A 13699-nucleotide genomic window follows, 5' to 3' on the forward strand; every position below is an offset into this window, starting at 1 on the left:
ATTTATTTATTCTCTACCTCTGTGTCTCTATTTCTTCTTTGCAAATAAGGTCATCTATATCATTTTTATAGATTCCAACCTAAATATCCATCAACAGAGGAATGGATAAAGATTTTAGAAAAGGCAGAGGAACCAGAGATCAAATTGCCAACATCCGCTGGATCATCGAAAAAGCAAGAGGGTTCCAGAAAAACATCTATTTTTGCTTTATTGACTATGCCAAAGCCTTTGACTGTGTGGATCAGAATAAACTGTGGAAAATTCTGAGGAGATGGGAATACCAGACCACCTGACCTGCCTCTTGAGAAAACTGTATGCAGGTCAGGAAGCAACAGTTAAAACTGGACATGGAACAACAGACTGGTTCCAAATAGGAAAAGGAGTACGTCAAGGCTGTATATTGTTACCCTGCTTATTTAACTTCTATGCAGAGTACATCATGAGAAATGCTGGACTGGAAGAAGTACAAGCTGGAATCAAGATTGCCGGGAGAAATATCAGTAACCTCAGATATGCAGATGACACCATCCTTATGCCAGAAAGTGAAGAGGAGCTAAAAAGCCTCTTGATGAAAGTGAAAGAGAAGAGTGAAAAAGTTGGCTTAAAGCTCAACATTTAGAAAACGAAGATCATGGCATCCAGTCCCATCACTTCATGGGAAACAGATGGGGAAACAGTAGAAACAGTGTCAGACTTTATTTTTTGGGGCTCCAAAATCACTGCAGATGGTGATTGCAGCCATGAAATTAAAAGACGCTTACTCCTTGGAAGAAAAGTTATGACCAACCTAGATAGTATATTCAAAAGCAGAGACATTACTTTGCTGACTAAGGTCTGTCTAGTCAAGGCTATATGGTTTTTCCAGTGGTCCTGTATGGATGTGAGAGTTGGACTTTGAAGAAGCCTGAGTGCCGAAGAATTGATGCTTTTGAACTGTGGTATTGGAGAAGACTCTTGAGAGTCCCTTGGACTGCAAGGAGATCCAAGCAGTCCATTCTGAAGGAGATCAGCCCTGGGATTTCTTTGGAAGGAATGATGCTAAAGCTGAAGCTCCAGTTCTTTGGCCACCTCATGCGAAGAGTTGATTCATTGGAAAAGACTCTGATGGTGGGAGGGATTGGGGGCAGGAGGAGAAGGGGACGACAGAGGATGAGATGGCTGGATGTCATCACTGACTCGATGGACGTGAGTCTGAGTGAACTCCGGGAGTTGGTGATGGACAGGGAGGCCTGGCATGCTGCAATTCATGGGGTCGCAGAGTCGGACACCACTGAGCAACTGAACTGAACTGAACTGATTTATTACTCAGCCATAAAAAAGAGCAAAACTGGGTCTTTTGTATAATCCCTTTTCTAAATACAGTTCCCTGATAATGAACTTCAAGTGACATGCACACGTGTTTGTTGAAGGTAATTTGTTAAAAAAGATATCCATTATTATACATCAGATTTCTAGTTTATAAAAAGTAATACTTTGAATCTGGATAGTACTTTATGGTTTAAAAATCACTTTCATATATCTTATGTTAATTATAGAGTTGAAAACAGACTTTCTACTTAATTTCTATGAAAAATGAATATGTAAAAATAAGTGTATTAAATTAGAATTCTTAGATATTTTGCCTTGTGTTATTGTGATGGGTTGTTTGAACGTTGAGATAGTTTCATCATTCAGGAAGAAAATCAAAGTTTACTAAGTGCTTCTTTAAGGTTAAAAAAAGTTAAGTGTGCTGGCTAGCTACAAAATGACATTCATTTAAATCCATTCAATATCATTGGTGGTAGAATTTATTATGTATTTTCAGGGGTATATGGAACTCACTTTAATCATATTAGAAACTCATTAGTTCTTTATGCCACACTAAGAGATACAGAGGTAAATTTTTGTTGAGAATAAAACTTTCCATTTGTAGAGTATTTTCGCTTTTTAAAGCACTGGACATGTTCATGTGAGTTCCAGTCAGTGTCTATTCCATCTATATAAAATAACAGGCAAATTTGGCCTTGGAGTACAGATTGAAACAGGGAAAAGGCTTATAGAGTTTGCCAAGGGAATGCACTGGTCATAGCAAAAACCCTCTTCCAACAACACAAGAGAAGACTCTACACATGGACATCACCAAATAGTCAACACTGAAATCAGGTTGATTATATTCTTTGCAGCCAAAGATGAAGAAGCTCTGTACAGTCAGCAAAAACAAAACCGGGAGCTGACTGTGGTCCAGATCATGAACTCCTTATTGCCAAATTCAGTCTGAAATTGAAGAAAGTGGAGAAAACCACTAGACCATTGAGGTATGACCTAAATCAAATCCCTTATGATTATACAGTGGAAGTGAGAAATAGATTTAAGGGACTAGATCTGATAAACAGAGTGCCTGATGAACTATGGATGGAGGTTCATGACATTTTACAGGAGACAGGAATCAAGACCATCCCCAAGAAAAAGAAATGCAAAAAAGCAAAATGGCTGTCTGAGGAGGCTGTACAAATAGCTGTGAAAAGAAGGGAAGTGAAAAGCAAAGGAGAAAAGGAAAAATATAACCAATTGAATGCAGAGTTCCAAAGAATAGTAAGGAGAGATAAGAAAGCCATCCTCAGTGATCAATGCAAAGAAATAGAGGAAAACAATAGAATGGGAAAGATAAGAGATCTCTTCAAGAACATTAGAGATACCAAGGGAACATTTCATGCAAAGATGGGCTCAATAAAGGAAAGAAATGGTAGGGAATAACAGAAGCAGAAGATATTAAGAAGGGGTGGCGAGAATACACAGAAGAACTATACAAAAAAGATCTTCATGACCCAGATAATCACAATGATGTGATCACTCACTTAGAGCCAGACATCCTGGAATGTGAAGTCAAGTGGGCCTTAGAAAGCACCACTATGAACAAAGCTAGTGGAGGTGATGGAATTCCAGTTGAGCTATTTCAAATCCTGAAAGATGATGCTGTGAAAGTGCTGTACTCAATATGCCAGCAAATTTGGAAAACTCAGCAGTGGCCATAGGACTGGAAAAGGTCAGTTTTCATTCCAATTCCAAAGAAAGGCAATGCCAAAGAATGCTCAGACTACCGCACAATTGCACTCATCTCACATTTTAGTAATGCTCAAAATTCTCCAAGCCAGGCTTCAACAATACGTGAACCGTGAACTTCCAGATGTTCAAGCTGGTTTTAGAAAAGGCAAAGGAACCAGAGATCAAATTCCCAACATCCGCTGGATCATCGAAAAAGCAAGGGGGTTCCAGAAAAACATCTATTTCTGCTTTATTGACTATGCCAAAGCCTTTGACTGTGTGGATCAGAATAAACTGTGGAAAATTCTGAAGAAGATGGGAATACCAGACCACCTGACCTGCCTCTTGAAAAACCTATATGCAGGTCAGGAAGCAACAGTCAGAACTGGACATAGAACAACAGACTGGTTCCAAATAGGAAAAGGAGTACGTCAAGGCTGTATATTGTCACCCTGCTTATTTAACTTATGTGCAGAGTACATCATGAGAAATGCTGGACTGGAAGAAGTACAAGCTGGAATCAAGATTGCTGGGAGAAATATCAATAACCTCAGGTATGCAGATGACACCACCCTTATGGCAGAAAGTGAAGAAGAACTAAAGAGCCTCTTGATGAAAGTGAAAGAGGAGAGTGAAAACGTTGGCTTAAAGCTCAACATTCAGAAAACTAAGATCTTGGCATCTGGTCCCATCACTTCATGGGAAATAGATGGGGAAACAGTGGAAAGTGTCAGACTTTATATTTTTGGGCTCCAAAATCACTGCAGATGGTGATTGCAGCCATGAAATTAAAAGATGCTTACTCCTTGGAAGGAAAGTTGACCAACCTAGATAGCATATTCAAAAGCAGAGACATTACTTTGTCAACAAATGTCTGTCTAGTCAAGGCTATGGTTTTTCCAGTAGTCATGTATGGATGTGAGAGCTGGACTATAAAGAAAGCTGAGTGCCGAAGAATCGATACTTTTGAACGGTGGTGTTGGAGAAGACTCTTGAGAGTCCCTTGGACTGCAAGCAGATCCAACCAGTCCATCCTAAAGGAGATCAGTCCTGGGTGTTCATTGGAAGGACTGATGTTGAAGCTGCAACTCCAATACTTTGGCCACCTGATGTGAAGAGCTGACTCATTGGAAAAGACCCTGATGCTGGGAAAGATTGAGGGCTGGAGGAGAAGGGGACAACAGAGGATGAGATGCTTGGATGGCATTACTGACTCGATGGACATGGGTTTGGGTGGACTCTGGGAGTTGGTAATGGGCAGGTAGGCCTGGCGTGCTGCAGTTCGTGGGGTCGCAAAGAGTTGGACACAACTGAGCGACTAAACTGAAAGCAGTTCTAAAACTCTGAACTGTAGTTGAAACAGGTTCAGTTAATATTATTTGACAGAAAGGGACACTGAGGCCACAGCAAGTTTCTGATTCATATGGTTAATTTAATAGTAAAACTGGCACACAGAACTTGGGTTCTGGGTTAGACAGCCCTGGGTTAAAATTTCAGCTTGACCATTTTACCTCTCACAAATTATTGTCTTTGTGCCTTGGTCTTCATTTATAAAAAGTAAGTAAGATTATTGTGAGGACTAAGTACAAGAGGATATATCAGCAGGACAAGCTATATAATTAGTGTGGCCTGATGCAAAATGAAAACATGAGGCTCCTTGTTTAATGATTATTAAGGATTATAAGTTGGTGACAGCAGAGCATTAAGCCAAGTGCAGGGCCCATCCAAGTGCAGGACTTGGTGTAGCTGTACAGATCACACGTCCTGAAGCCAGGCCTGTGCGCAAGATACCTGGTATATATAGCACAGATACACTACATGTAATATAAATAGCATAGTAGGCACTTAATATATGACAACTGTTGTCCCTTCTTTTCCTATTTTCATTCAGACTTCTCTTCCCTGAATTAAAAAAAAATGTAGATTCATTGTAATTCGTTCTGTTGTTTATACCTATAGCATTCCCATAAGTGATTACTTTTTTCAAAAGTATTTATTGTTTCTTGAGGTATGCCTGTATTGCTATGAAGTTTCCCCTTAGCACTGCTTTTACAGTGTCCCACAGGTTTTGGGTTGCTGTGTTTTCATTTTCATTCATTTCTATGCATATTTTGATTTCTTTTTTTTATTTCTTCTGTGATTTGTTGTTTATTCAGCAGCATGTTGTTCAGCCTCCATATGTTGGAATTTTTAATAGTTTTTCTCCTGTAATTGAGATCTAATCTTACTGCACTGTGGTCAGAAAAGATGCTTGGAATGATTTCAATTTTTTTGAATTTACCAAGGCTAGATTTATGACCCAGGATGTGATCTATCCTGGAGAAGGTTCTGTGTGCGCTTAAGAAAAAGGTGATATTCATTGTTTTGGGATGAAATGTCCTATAGATAACAATAGATCTAATTGGTCTAAGTTTGTGTTTCCTTGTTAATTTTTTGTTTAGTTGATCTATCCATAGGTGTGAGTGGGGTATTAAAGTCTCCCACTATTATTGTGTTATTGTTAGAAAAAAATCAAATAAATAACTTAACTCTACACCTAAAAAAAACAGAAAAGGAAGAAATGAAGAACCCCAGGGTTAGTAGAAGGAAAGAAATCTTAAAAATTAGGGCAGAAATAAATGCAAAAGAAACAAAAGAGACCATAGTAAAAATCAGCAAAGCCAAAAGCTGGTTCTTTGAGAGGATAAATAAAATTGACAAACCATTAGCCAGACTCAACAAGAAACAAAGGGAGAAAAATCAAATCAATAAAATTAGAACTGAAAATGGAGAGATCACAATAGGCAACACAGAAATACAAAGGATCATAAGAGACTACTATCAGCAACTATATGCCAATAAAATGGACAACATGGAAGAAATGGACAAATTCTTAGAAAAGTACAACTTTCCAAAACTGAATCAGGAAGAAATAGAAAATATTAACAGGCTCATCACAAGCATGGAAATTGAAACTGTAATCAGAAATCTTCCAGCAAACAAAAGCCCAGGTCCAGACGGCTTCACAGCTGAATTCTACCAAAAATTGAGAGAAGAGCTAACACCTATCCTACTCAAACTCTTCCAAAAAATTGCAGGGGAAGGTAAACTTCCAAACTCATTCTATGAGGCCACCATCACCCTAATACCAAAACCTGACAAAGATACCACACAAAAAAAAGAAAACTATAGGCCAATATCATTGATGAACATAGATGCAAAAATCCTTAACAAAATTCTAGCAATCAGAATCCAACAACACATTAAAAAGATCATACACCATGACCAAGTGGGCTTTATCCCAGGGATGCAAGGATTCTTCAATATCTGCAAATCAATGTAATATACCACATTAACAAATTGAAAAATAAAAGCCATATGATTATCTCAATAGATGCAGAGAAAGTCTTTGACAAAATTCAACATCCATTTATGATAAAAACTCTCCAGAAAGCAGGAATAGAAGGAACATACTTAAACATAATAAAACCTATATATGACAAACCCATAGCAAACATTATCCGAAATGGTGAAAAACTGAAAGCATTTCCCCTAAAGTCAGGAACAAGACAAGGGTGCCCACTTTCACCACTACTATTCAACATAGTTTTGGAAGTTTTGGCCATAGCCATCAGAGCAGAAAAAGAAATAAAAGGAATCCAAATTGGAAAAGAAGAAGTAAAACTCTGCAGATGACATGATCCTCTACATAGAAAACCCTAAAGACTTCACCAGAAAATTACTAGAGCTAATCAATGAATATAGTAAAGTGATAGGATATAAAATCAACACACAGAAATCCCTTGCATTCCTATACACTAATAATGAGAAAATAGAAAGAGAAATTAAGGAAACAATTCCATTCACCATTGCAACAAAAAGAATAAAATACTTAGGAATATATCTACCTAAAGAAACTAAAGACCTATATACAGAAAACTATAAAACACTGGTGAAAGAAATCAAAGAGGACACTAATAGATGGAGAAATATACCATGTTCATGGATCGGAAGAATCAATATAGTGAAAATGAGTATACTACCCAAAGCAATCTTTAGATTCAATGCAATCCCTATCAAGCTTCCAGCGGTATTTTTCACAGAGCTAGAACAAATAATTTCACAATTTGTATGGAAATACAAAAACCCTCGAATAGCCAAAGCAATCTTGAGAAAGAAGAATGGAACTGGAGGAATCAACCTGCCTGACTTCAGGCTCTACTACAAAGCCACAGTCATCAAGACAGTATGGTACTGGCACAAAGACAGAAATATAGATCAATGGAACAAAATAGAAAGCCCAGAGATAAATCCTATGGACACCTTATCTTTGACAAAGGAGGCAAGACTATACAATAGATTAAAGACAATCTCTTTAACAAGTGGTACTGGGAAAACTGGTCAACCACTTGTAAAAGAATGAAACTAGATCACTTTCTAACACCACACACAAAAATAAACTCAAAATGGATTAAAGATCTAAATGTAAGACCAGAAACTATAAAACTCCTAGAGGAGAACATAGGCAAAACACTCTCCGACATAAATCACAGCAGGATCCTCTATGACCCACCTCCCAGAATACTGGAAATAAAAGCAAAAATAAACAAATGGGACCTAATTAAAATTAAAAGCTTCTGCACAACAAAGGAAACTATTAGCAAGGAGAAAAGACAGCCTTCTGAATGGGAGAAAATAATAGTAAATGAAGCAACTGACAAACAACTAATCTCAAAAATATACAAGCAACTTATGCAGCTCAATTCCAGAAAAATAAACGACCCAATCAAAAAATGGGCCAAAGAACTAAATAGGCATTTCTCCAAAGAAGACATACGGATGGCTAACAAACACATGAAAAGATGCTCAACATCACTCATTATCAGAGAAATGCAAATCAAAACCACAATGAGGTACCATTTCAGGCCAGTTAGAATGGCTGCGATCCAAAAGTCTACAAGCAATAAATGCTGGAGAGGGTGTGGGGAAAAGGGAACCCTCTTACACTGTTGATGGGAATGCAAACTAGTACAGCCACTATGGAGAGCAGTGTGGAGATTCCTTAAAAAACTGGAAATAGAACTGCCTTATGATCCAGCAATCCCACTGTTGGGCATACACACCGAAGAAACCAGAACTGAAAGAGACACATGTACCCAATGTTCATTGCAGCACTGTTTATAGTAGCCAGGACATGGAAGCAACCTAGATGTCCAAGCAGATGAATGGATAAGAAAGCTGTGGTTCATATACACAATGGAGTATTACTCAGCCATTAAAAAGAATACATTTGAATCAGTTCTAATGAGGTGGATGAAACTGCAACTTATTATACAGAGTGAAGTAAGCCAGAAAGAAAAACACCAATACAGTATACTAACACATATATATGGAATTTAGAAAGATGGTAACAATAACCCTGTATGTGAGACAGCAAAAGAGACACAGACGTATAGAACAGTCTTTTGGACTCTGCCGGAGAGGGAGAGGGTGGGATGATTGGGGAGAATGGCATTGAAACATGTATAATATCATATATGAAATGAATCACCAGTCCAGGTTCGATGCAGGATACAGGATGCTTGGGGTGGTGCACTGGGATGACCCAGAGGGATTGTACAGGGAGGGAGGAGGGAGAGGGGTTCAGGATGGGGAACACGTGTATACCTGTGGCAGATTCATGTTGATGTATGGCAAAACCAATACAATATTGTAAAGTAATTAACCTCCAATTAAAATAAATAAATTTATATTAAAAAGTATTTACTTATTCATTTATTTATGGCTGTGCTGGGTCTACTTTGTTTTGTGTGGGCTTTCTCTAGTTGTGGCTAGCAGGGTCATTCTTCAGTGCAGCAGCTTCTCTTGGGCAGTTCCAGCTCTAGGTGTGTGGGCTTTAGGAGTTGTGGCTCACAGGCTTGGTTGCTCTGCAGCAGGAGGAATCTTCCCAGACCAGGGATTGAACCCATGTTCCCCGCATTGGCAGGTGGATGATTATTAAGAATTATAATCTTATTGAAGAATTATAATTAAGCATTATCCACTGCTCCACCAGGGATATCCCAAGCGATTACTTTGTAAAAGTAAAAATCTCCAAACTTTAATATGCTATACCTAGCATATCTATTGGTACTATGTTTATGATGTCTCCTTGCACTTAAAAATTATGAATGACTTAGGTTTTTTCTATACAGTACTTGATCAAATTTTACACTGTTGCTGTAATCATTGAAGAAAACTGTTTTACTCTTAATGGTGTTTTTAATGCACCACTAGAAATGTCTTATGAAGATATAGTAGTTTGATTTCTATGTCTAAAACCCATGTTAGAAATTTTCAGTTACTTCCTGGGTCTTTGCACGTCCATCATTGCTCTATAATTTTCATGTGAAACTATATAAATCTTAAATGTTTTAAATATTCTCCTCAATTTTTTCTTGCTAAATATGGAAAATGTCTTGCTTTTAACATATGCACACATATTAGAGCGGTCTGAGTTTCAAAAGAAAAATGACTTAGGAATGTAAAAAATACATAAAGTATTTTTATTATGAGAGTGAATTATATATATAACCTCCTCAGCCTTTTTTTTTTGTTTGTTTTCTATTTGTATAGGGAGGTTGGTACTGATAATCATTAAGCAACATCTAGTATTTTAATTCTTAAAATCTTGTATTTCTGGGAGGTGGATCATAGAGGATCCTGCTGTGATTTATGTCAGAGAGTGTTTTGCCTATGTTCTCCTCTAGGAGTTTTATAGTTTCTGGTCTTAACATTTAGATCTTTAATCCATTTTGAGTCTATTTTTGTGTGTTGTGTTAGAAAGTAATCTAGTTTCCTCTATGATCCACCTCCCAGAATTCTGGAAATAAAAGCAAAAATAAACAAATGGGATCTAATTAAAATTAAAAGCTTCTGCACAACAAAGGAAAATATAAGCAAGGTGAAAAGACAGCCTTCTGAATGGGAGAAAATAATAGCAAATGAAGCAACTGACAACTAATCTCAAAAATATACAAGCAACTTATCCAGCTCAATTCCAGAAAAATAAATGACCCAATCAAAAAATGGGCCAAAGAACTAAATAGACATTTCTCCAAAGAAGACACACAGATGTCTAACAAACACATGAAAAGATGCTCAACATCACTCATTATTAGAGAAATGCAAATCAAGACCACAATGAGGTACCATTTCAGGCCAGTCAGAATGGCTGCAATCCAAAAGTCTGCAAGCAATAAATGCTGGAAGGGTGTGGAGAAAAGGGAACCCTCTTACACTGTTGGTGGGAATGCAAACTAGTATAGCCACTATGGAGAACAGTATGAAGATTCCTTAAAAAATTGCAAATAGAACTGCCTTATGACCCAGCAATCCCACTGCTGGGCATGCACACCGAGGAAACCAAAATAGAAAGAGACACATGTACCCCAATGTTCAACGCAGCACTGTTTATAATAGCCAGGACATGGAAACAACCTAGATGTCCATCAGCAGATGAATGGATAAGAAAGCTGTGGTACATATACACAATGGAGTATTACTCAGCCATTAAAAAGAATACATTTGAATCAGTTCTAATGAGATGGATGAAACTGGAGCCGATTATACAGAGTGAAGTAAGCCAGAAAGAAAAACACCAATACAGTATACTAACACGTATATATGGAATTTAGAAAGATGGTAATGATGACCCTGTATGCAAGACGGCAAAAGAGACACAGATGTGTAGAGCAGACTTTTGGACTCAGAGGGAGAGGGAGAGGGTGGGATGATTTGGGAGAATGGCATTGAAACATGTATACTATTATGTAAGAAATGAATCGCCATTCTATGTTTAAAAAAAAAATTCATCCAACTGTTCACTTAAGAAAAACAATTCGTATAACTGCATGCTAAAAAAAATAAAATATATCTCATTAAAAAAATTCTTGTATTTCTATTTCTTTTGTTTCCAATTTCTTTAGTGCCAAACTTATTTTGCATGTGCATGCGTATGTGTAAAACTGTATCATTTGACTGTCCCGAAAACTTTTTGAATGTTGTTGGTAGGTGGTAATATTCTCATTTTATAAGGAGAAAAATAAAACCTCATGAAAAAGTTAAAGACTTGGCCAGAGTCACACACTTTAATAAAAGGTAACATTAAACTCAAAGTCCAAATTCTGAGACCTATTCCTAATATTCTAGCATTCGTTGAATGCTATAGCGCAGGAGTCCCCAGGCCCTGGGCCATGGACTGGTACTGGCCGTGGCCTGTTGGGAACTGGGCTGCACAGCAGGAGGTGAGTGGCAGGTGAACGAGTGAAGCTTCATCTATATTTTCAACCACTCCCTGTTGCTCACATTTCCACCTGAGCTCTGTCTCCTGTCATATCAGCTTTGGCATTAGATTCTCACAGGAGTGTGAACTCTACTGTGCTCAAATCATCCCCAAACCATCCTCCCACCCAGGTCTGTGGAAAAATTGTCTTCCATGAAACCAATCCCTGGTGCCAGAAAGATTGGGGACCTCTTGTTGTAGAGCTAAACGAAGAAGTGAAGAGGTTAGAAAAAGACAGATATGAAAGAAAGCAGTGTAGTAGTTGGTGATGTACTGGAAAATGTTTAAGAGCTGGCCGGGGGAAGGTGAGGCCCCTGGTTTGTAGTGTTTGCTGATTTCCTCAGTGTAATTATCCTCACAATTTCAATTTATCAGTGTGATGTCACCGAAGGTGGAATTGGGAAGAGATGCACATTGTAATAAGCCAGGATGACTGTGTGTCAGCCTGCCACTGGCAGTGGATAATTATTAGTCTGAGTCATAAAAAATGTTCTGAGAAATTGTCTCTGGGTTTGTAACTCAGGGAAAGGGGGAACATCGTTTGGGGACTAGTACTGTTTAAAGTCTCCTTAGACTTCCTCATGTTCACTCCAAAGGTTTTATCTCAGCACTCCAAACCATTTCAGCCTGAAACCAAGGCAGAAAAAAACCTGGGAATTTTCAAAGTAATTACACTTAAGTACTTTCCTTAATGTAAATATTGAATGTTTAAGTTTTCACCTCCCGAATTGAAAGACATCTCATGTTTTTAGAGCTGAAAAACACTTGCAATGACTATAAATGCATTCTCTATGATGTTTTAAATTTTGAAAGTATGTGAATTAAAACTTAGTAATCCTCTCATTAAGTCAAGCTATACAATTTATGTATTTTTGGAGTAATAACGCTAAAAGGCCTTTAAATTAGAGTGTTCAGAATAACTGCATGCTAATACTAACCCTTGGAGAACGAGATGGCAATCCACCCCAGTATTCTTACCTGAAAAATCCCATGGACAGAGGAGCCTGGTGATCCACGGAGTCGCAAAAGAGTCAGATAGGACTTAGCAAATAAACAGAAAATAACAATACTAACCCTATCACTAAAAGTAGGTGAAACAGAGGGTATTGATCTCAGTGGATTTAAATGTGCTAATTCTGGGAGAAAGAACTTTTGTAATAACTTATTTTATTAATTAGGCCTGCTAACAACAGGAATAATTAAATCAGAGAATTAGATTGAAGTTATGATATTTGTAGTGAAGAGGATATGAACAATTTTTAACCTAAGATGCCTGTGGTAAAGCATAATTTAAAACTTTATTAACTTTTAAAAATCTCTAGAGAATTAAAAACCTCAACTCATTACCTGATTAAAGACATCTGTCTGCTTTATTTTACCTTAAATCTAACACTTGGCCTAGATCAAGGCAAGATAGGAAGAAAATTATCATAAAAAACCCATGATTCTGAGAATGATTAATACATAATCTCAGGTTCAAGAAGGGTATTAGGAAACACAGGAGATTTCTAGAACAGCTGGGATCCAAATAATAAATGACTCTTAATAGCATAAAGGAAAAAGCTGGAGAATGAAGATAATCTTATTTGATATGTTTATAAAATGAGAAGGGTGATTTTTGAAGCTTTGAGTAAGCAATAATAAAGTGAAACCTTTACAAACCATATTAAGGGGTTAGTGAAGTCAGTAGGAGCTTTGCCTTATTATCTGCAGAATGAAATAAGGGAAATTAATTTTCTGAGAGTATTAAGATCTTGTTGTCTTACTTTCTAAGCTTAATATGACTCAAAACATGAGAGCCTATTCAATGTAGCCTTAAAGAAGAAAATAAGATTTTACAATGGAAAACCAAATCTTAATTTTAAGTAGGTCAAAAGAGCAGCAATTTTTTTTTCTTTTTTTACTACATGGTATTTATCAATAGCTTTTGGAGCATTTCAGGAATGTTTCCCTCCTAACTGCTTTATCATTTTGATCATAGCAAAGATTTATCTCTGTGTTATTCAACAATTAGAAGATAAAACTTAAAAAAAAATTCCCACAAATAGAAGGGAATATACAGTTTACTTTATACACTGTTAATTTCACCAAAGGCCTTGTATTTACACCTAATTCACTGAAGCACTTTGTAACATTCAAAAGCTGTGCTGAAAAGCTAAATCAGAGTTGAGAGTAGGTAGAAGAAGGTGCAGGATAAACCAGAAAAACTATCCCAATTCATCAATTTTTCTCTATGTGAAATGGGCATTTTACCAACCATCAATTACTATATGTTGTAGATCTTAACCACTGAAAATGACAGTAAAATCGCTACAAAGAGGGCTTCAATCCATTCAACATGGTGATGCATTAACATGTCTCAAGCTACATTAATGA

At 37.2% G+C, this 13699-nt stretch overlaps 1 protein-coding gene across 1 annotated transcript in view; it reads right to left on the reverse strand.

Annotated features, from left to right (window-relative positions):
- LOC120857009 (leucine-rich repeat-containing protein 7) overlaps positions 1-13699 on the reverse strand; it is a 156944-nt gene that overhangs the window by 47970 nt on the left and 95275 nt on the right. The window lies entirely within an intron of this gene.

Source organism: Oryx dammah, unplaced genomic scaffold (assembly GCF_014754425.2).
Source record: "Oryx dammah isolate SB20612 unplaced genomic scaffold, SCBI_Odam_1.1 HiC_scaffold_28, whole genome shotgun sequence".
NCBI lineage: Eukaryota > Metazoa > Chordata > Mammalia > Artiodactyla > Bovidae > Oryx > Oryx dammah.